Source organism: Triticum aestivum, chromosome 6B (assembly GCF_018294505.1).
Source record: "Triticum aestivum cultivar Chinese Spring chromosome 6B, IWGSC CS RefSeq v2.1, whole genome shotgun sequence".
NCBI classification, from domain to species: Eukaryota; Viridiplantae; Streptophyta; class Magnoliopsida; order Poales; family Poaceae; genus Triticum; species Triticum aestivum.
The window spans coordinates 389044997-389051337 of NC_057810.1; positions in this window are offsets into that span (position 1 = coordinate 389044997).

Sequence of the window (6341 nt, forward strand, 5' to 3'; positions counted from 1 at the left end):
CCTCCTCCTTCTTCTTCTGCTCCTTCTTCTCCTCCTCCTTCTTCTCCTCCTTCTTCTTCTCCTCCTTCTTCTCCTCCTTCTTCTCCTCCTCCTCCTCCTTCTCCTCCTCCTTCTCCTTCTTCTTCTTCTTCTTCTTCTTCTTCTTCTTCTTCTTCTTCTTCTTCTTCTTCTTCTTCTTCTTCTTCTTCTTCTTCTTCTTCTTCTTCTTCTTCTTCTTCTTCTTCTTCTTCTTCTTCTTCTTCTTTGTCCCGTGTGAAGCTCGTGACTCCAAGGTGACGGACTCCTCTCCGGACCCCGAACCTTCCGCTCCCCTGCCAATCAAATCCGTTTGGGCGCCGATCATGGAGTTCACCGCTGCGGACTTCTTTCAGCACTCGCCTTTTGGCGACATCCTGAATTCGAATTTGTCGTGCCTGAGGATCCCGTCGAACAAGTGCGTTTCAAATGCAGACTTATGGCCACGAGAAGCAACCTCAAGAAAAAGCAGCAACAGCTTTGAGCTGACCAAGACCTGCTAGCCGACAGGCGGACTGAAGTCCTTGCGGCCGAAGAGTATGAACTCGAACGCCCCTCCAAAAGCTACCCCAATCGAAGGCTGCTACCCCGATTAGAGGAGGAAGCACATAAACCTACATCACCAGCGCACAATACGGCCGACCGGCCACCTCGTGGCCGCGACAGAGAGGCCTCTAGGCCCTCCACTAAAGCCGCACCCCGGCGTCGCCCGAAAAGTACAAAGCCACGGGGGAATGCGCCGGACATGCGAGACATATTGGAGGATAAGGCAAGACAAACAAGATCGATCTACGGATCGCGTGGGCGCCCCACGATACGCGACGACAACCGTCACGCCAGATACAACAATTTCGGCCGGGCCGAACACAGTAGACAAAGCTCGTTTGAGCTGCGTCGTGATATAGCCCAATACAGAGGCGCCGCACACCCACTATGCTTCACAGATGAAGTAATGGATCATCAAATCCCCGAAGGTTTCAAACCCGTAAACATTGAATCCTACGACGGCACAACAGATCCTGCGGTTTGGATCGAAGACTATCTCCTTCATATCCACATGGCCCGCGGCGATGATCTTCATGCCATCAAATACCTCCCACTCAAGCTTAAAGGACCAGCTCGGCATTGGCTCAACAGCTTGCCAGCAGAATCAATTGGGTGTTGGGAGGACCTGGAAGCCGCATTCCTTGATAACTTCCAGGGCACATATGTGCGACCACCAGACGCCAATGACCTAAGCCACATAATTCAGCAGCCAGACAAATCAGCCAGACAATTCTGGACACGGTTCTTAACCAAGAAAAATCAAATCGTCGACTGTCCAGATGCAGAGGCCCTTGCAGCCTTCAAACATAACATCTGCGACGAATGGCTTGCCCGGCACCTAGGACAGGAAAAGCCGAAATCAATGGCAGCCCTCACATCACTCATGACCCGCTTCTGTGCGGGAGAAGACAGCTGGCTAGCCCGCAGTAACAACCTAACCAAAAACTCTGGTAGTTCGGATACCAAAGACAACAATGGCAGGTCGCGTCGCAATAAGCACAAGCGCCACATTAACGGCGATAATACTGAAGATACGGCAGTGAACGTCGGATTTAGAGGCTCTAAACCCGGTCAGTGGGCCATTCAAAAGAACTAGTCCGGGCCCGTCCAATTTGGACCAGATACTCGATCGCTCGTGCCAGATACACGGCACCCCCGAAAAGCCAGCTAATCACACCAACAGAGATTGTTGGGTGTTCAAGCAGGCAGGCAAGTTAATTGCCGAAGGCAACGACAAGGGGCTGCATAGCGATGACGAGGAGAAGACACGCCCGCCGAACAATAGAGGACAGAAGGGTTTCCCCCCACAAGTGCGGACGGTGAACATGATATACGCAACCCACATACCCAAAAGGGAGCGGAAGCATGTGCTTAGGGACGTATACGCGATGGAGCCAGTCGCCCCAATGTTCAATCCGTGGTCCTCCAGCCCGATCACCTTTGATCGAAGGGACCACCCCACCAGCATCCGCCATGGCTGATTCGCCGCATTGGTTTTAGACCCAATCGTCGATGGATTTCACCTCACTAGAGTCCTGATGGACGGCAGCAGCAGCCTGAACCTGCTTTATCAGGATACAGTGCGCAAGATGGGCATAGACCCCTCAAGGATTAAACCCACAAAGACGACCTTCAAAGGCGTCATACCAGGTGTAGAGGCCAATTGTACAGGCTCAGTTACACTTGAAGTGGTCTTCGGATCCCCGGATAACTTCTGAAGCGAGGAGTTAATCTTCGACATAGTCCCGTTCCGCAGCGGCTATCATGCACTGCTCGGACGAACCGCATTTGCAAAGTTCAATGCGGTGCTGCACTACGCATACCTCAAGCTCAAGATGCCAGGCCCTCAAGGAGTCATCACGGTCAACGGAAACACCAAACGCTCTCTCCGAATGGAGGAGCATACAGCGGCTCTCGCGGCGGAAGTACAGAGTAGCCTCTTAAGGCAATTCTCGAGTCCGGCTGTTAAGCGACCGGACACCGTCAAGCGCACCCGGAGTAACCTACAACAAGACCACCTGGCACGTTTCGAGAACGTGTAGCAATGCGGCCCCAACCCCAGCCCTCGCGAAATCGCGAGACCAGTACCACGCGTACATCACTACGCTCTGGAGATACCACGGGCATAGGGGGAGGGGCACGACCACGGCATGCCCAGAGTGCGGATCAACCACACCAGGGGCTCCCAAATTTGTCATTCTTTTTTTTCTTTTTATTATCAGGACTCCGTTTTCCAGAAGCCCTGTCCGGCAGTAGACCTGCCGAACCCACGATGCAACAGCCAGGGAAGCAGAAAAGCTACGACGAGTATCCAGGTGGTCTCCATTACGAGCATTATACCTGTTTTACATACCATTCCGCAGCCTACCCCTGGAGGGGGACATGTTAAATAGTCCCACCCCTTGCTTATCGCACTATTTGTATCGTTCTGCCCTCATTGCAGTATTTTTTTGAATAAACAATGCATCGCTTTTTGCCTATCATTGCATTCCTTTTTATATATGTTCACTTATGACATGTTGCACCCGTACGCTTTGGTACGGCCAAATACACCAAGGGCTTAAGTTCCCCAAATTATGGTGTGATAAGTCCGAACACTTTCACAAGTGCGGCACCCTGAACTTATAGCATTATATGCATCTGCTCCGAATCATGTCTTGGGTCAATAGTTGGGTTTGCCCGGCTCCCATGTTTTGGTACCTTACGTTCCGTTATATCGGCTAAGGTAGCGCTGGGAGAACCGCTGCGATTGTGCCCCAGTTGAGCTGGGTCGAGCACCTCAGTGGAGAAAGCTAAAACTGACCGTCATGATAAGGCGAGAGCTGCTCGCTGTTCGAGAGGTCTTTTCGAGTCCCTAAAGACTTATGCCGCTTAGAGCGAAGAGCCGGCTTTGTCCGGCCCCAGGCGTGGATAGCGCCCCGAATTCGGTCTTCCGAGCACTAGGGGCTTCGCCGAAATTTAAAATTATAGAATTCTATGGCTAAGTGGGAGTGTTCAAGCATTATAAGTCCGGTTGCCTCGTTCGTTGTGTTGAGCGCCTCCCTAGAAGGACCCAAAAATGGGAACAAGAGCGCTCAAGTTTATTCCGAACACCCCAGCACTCGTGGCATGGGGGCCGAAGCCAACGACTTGCCATCTCTGAGATTCGATAAACGGCCGCACAGAAGGTAATATTTTAAATTAACAAACGTTGCTTAGCGCATATGAACAAAGTTTTCAGCACACAGGATAACAAAATGCGAGTCTACTCAAAAATTACATCTTTGGAGCATTCACCCGCAATAAGGCGGGCACCCTTCAGGACACCCTTATAATACATCTCGGGCGTGCGATACTCCTTGCCCGGCGGTGGCGCGTCCGTCACAAGCTTCTCGGCGTCCATCCTGCCCAGTGCACTTTAGCACGGGCAAGGGCCCGACGGGCACCTTCAATCTAGGCGGAGTGCTTGATGACTTCAACCCATGGACATGCGTCCACCAGCCGCCGCACCAGACCGAAGTAGCTCCCAGGCATGGCTTCTTTGGGTGACAGCCGAACTATGAGGCCCTTCATGGCCTGTTCGGCCACCTTGTGGAGCTCGACCAGCTACTTCAGCTGGTCGCTCAGGGGCACCGGATGTTCGGCCTCAGCATACTGAGACCAGAACACATTTTCCGTCGAGCTCCCCTCCTCGGCTCTGTAGAACGCGGCAGCATCGGACACACGAAGGGGCAGATCTGCGAACGCTCCTGGAGAACTCCGAATTCGGGTAAGTAGCAAGTAATTCACTTTTACATGCTTGCTTTGCATGAAGAATTCCTTACCCGCTGCTATCTTCTTTATCTCCTCAATCTCCTGGAGGGCCTTCTGGGCTTCGGCCTTAGCAGCTTTGGCACTCTCAAGAGCCGAGGTGAGCTCGGACTCTCGAGTCTTTGAGTCACGCTCCAAACTCTCATGTTTTTCCACGAGAGCCTGGAGCTCTTGCAGCATCTCCGCCACCCGCGCCTCCTTCTTCTCTCGCTCGGTGCGTTCCGTGGCCGCATTGCGTTCGGCCTCGGACACCGCTTCCTTCAGGGTCGCCACCTCGTTCGTGGCCCATGCAATACTCACGTTATCCCTGTCGTTTTTTGCAACCAAATCCTTTTCTGTAAGGTATCACTTTAATAAGGTATTATTTACCTTCCTTGTCTTCGAGCTGCTTCTTGGCACGGCCGAGCTCGCTCTCGGACCGCTCGAGGCTCTGCTTCAAGGCATTGACCTCCGCAGTCAGTGCGGCAGAGGTCAGCAGCGCAGCCTGCATCCCCATATTGACATATTTGTGTTAGACTCCTGCGTATATCTTTTTAGATCCTCAGTTCGGCTTTTCTTTCCGAACACCAAACTGAGCATTAGGGGCTACTGTCTATGCGGTACTATTTTCACATATCTTAAAACCCTTACCTCAAAGCTTATTAGGAGGCTGGTGCAGGCTTCGGTCAGCCTGCTCTTGGCGGACTGAACTTTCTGAATCACCGCACTCATAACAGTGCGGCGCTCCTCGTCGATGGAAGCGCCGTTGAGCGCCTCCAGCAAATTATCCGGCGCCTCCGGTTGGACGGAGGTCACCGGCGTCGCTGTCTCGCCCTTCTTACGAAGGGGCCGCCCGTCGGACTCTGGAACCACCAAAGGTTCCGGTGCGGAGTCCGGCCCAAAGTCCGGGAGGTTGCCCTGCGGCACCTCCGGGGCCTCCTCCTCCTGGCTGGTCCCTTTTTGAGACCCGCCTCGGCATCGTCTGCGTCACGGGGGGAGGAGGCGGTCGGAAGTGAAGCGCTATTCACATCCGACAAAACCAGGGACCCGCTCGACGAAGCGGGAAGGTCATCCTTGGGCGGGCTACGTGGTTGTGTTCGGCGTTAGAAGACACTATGCAATGAAAGGAAAATCATAAGCTATTCTGGAATCCGGACACTTACGATCTCGCCAGGGGCTTGGCCCTCGAGGGCCACTCCTCTTCGTCGTCGGCGGCGTTGGTGGAACAGTCCGGAGGAAGGGTCCTTCCCTTCTTGGACCCTTCGGCCTCCCCTGTTGGGGAAGCCTTCCTCTTCTTCTCTCCCCCCGCTGGGGGAGAGGCCTCTTTCTTCTTCTCCTCGTCTTCGTGGGAGGAGTCCGCCTCGGAGTCATCGGACGATGAGTCCGATAACACCTGGCGCCGGGAACTCCTCCGGGTTCCCGTGGCCTTCTTCTTGGCCTTCTTCTCCGGCACCACGTAAGGCGCCGGGACCAGCAGCCCCGTCAAACGAGCATCCGCTGGGTCTTCTGGAAGGGGAGCCGGACAGTTAACCTGTCCGGACGTCTTCTGCCAGGCCTGTTAAAGGTAATGGGAGTTTAGATCCCGCATAGAGTCAAACTATGGAAAACAAGTGTCTCGTAAAGGGTAAAATAGCTTTCCTCGCCGGCTTGACGCTGCGAGCTGAACCCGCGATCTTTGGTAGCGGATGCGGGAGCCTCGGCGCCCTTGAACAGCACCCTCCAGGCCTCTTCGTATGTAGTATCGAAGAGCCTGCTCAAGGTCTGGTGTTATGCCGGATCAAACTCCCACAAGTTGAAAGCCAGCTGTTGGCACGGGAGAATCCGGCGGATGAGCATGACCTGGACTATGTTGACAAGCTTGAGCTTCTTGTTCACCAGGGTTAGGACACAGGATTGGAGTCCGGTCAGCTCCTCCGAATCGCCCCACGTCAGGCCCTTCTCTTTCCAGGAGGTGAGCCATGTGGGAATGCCAGATATGAATTCGGGGGCCATTGCCTATTCAGGGTCACGCG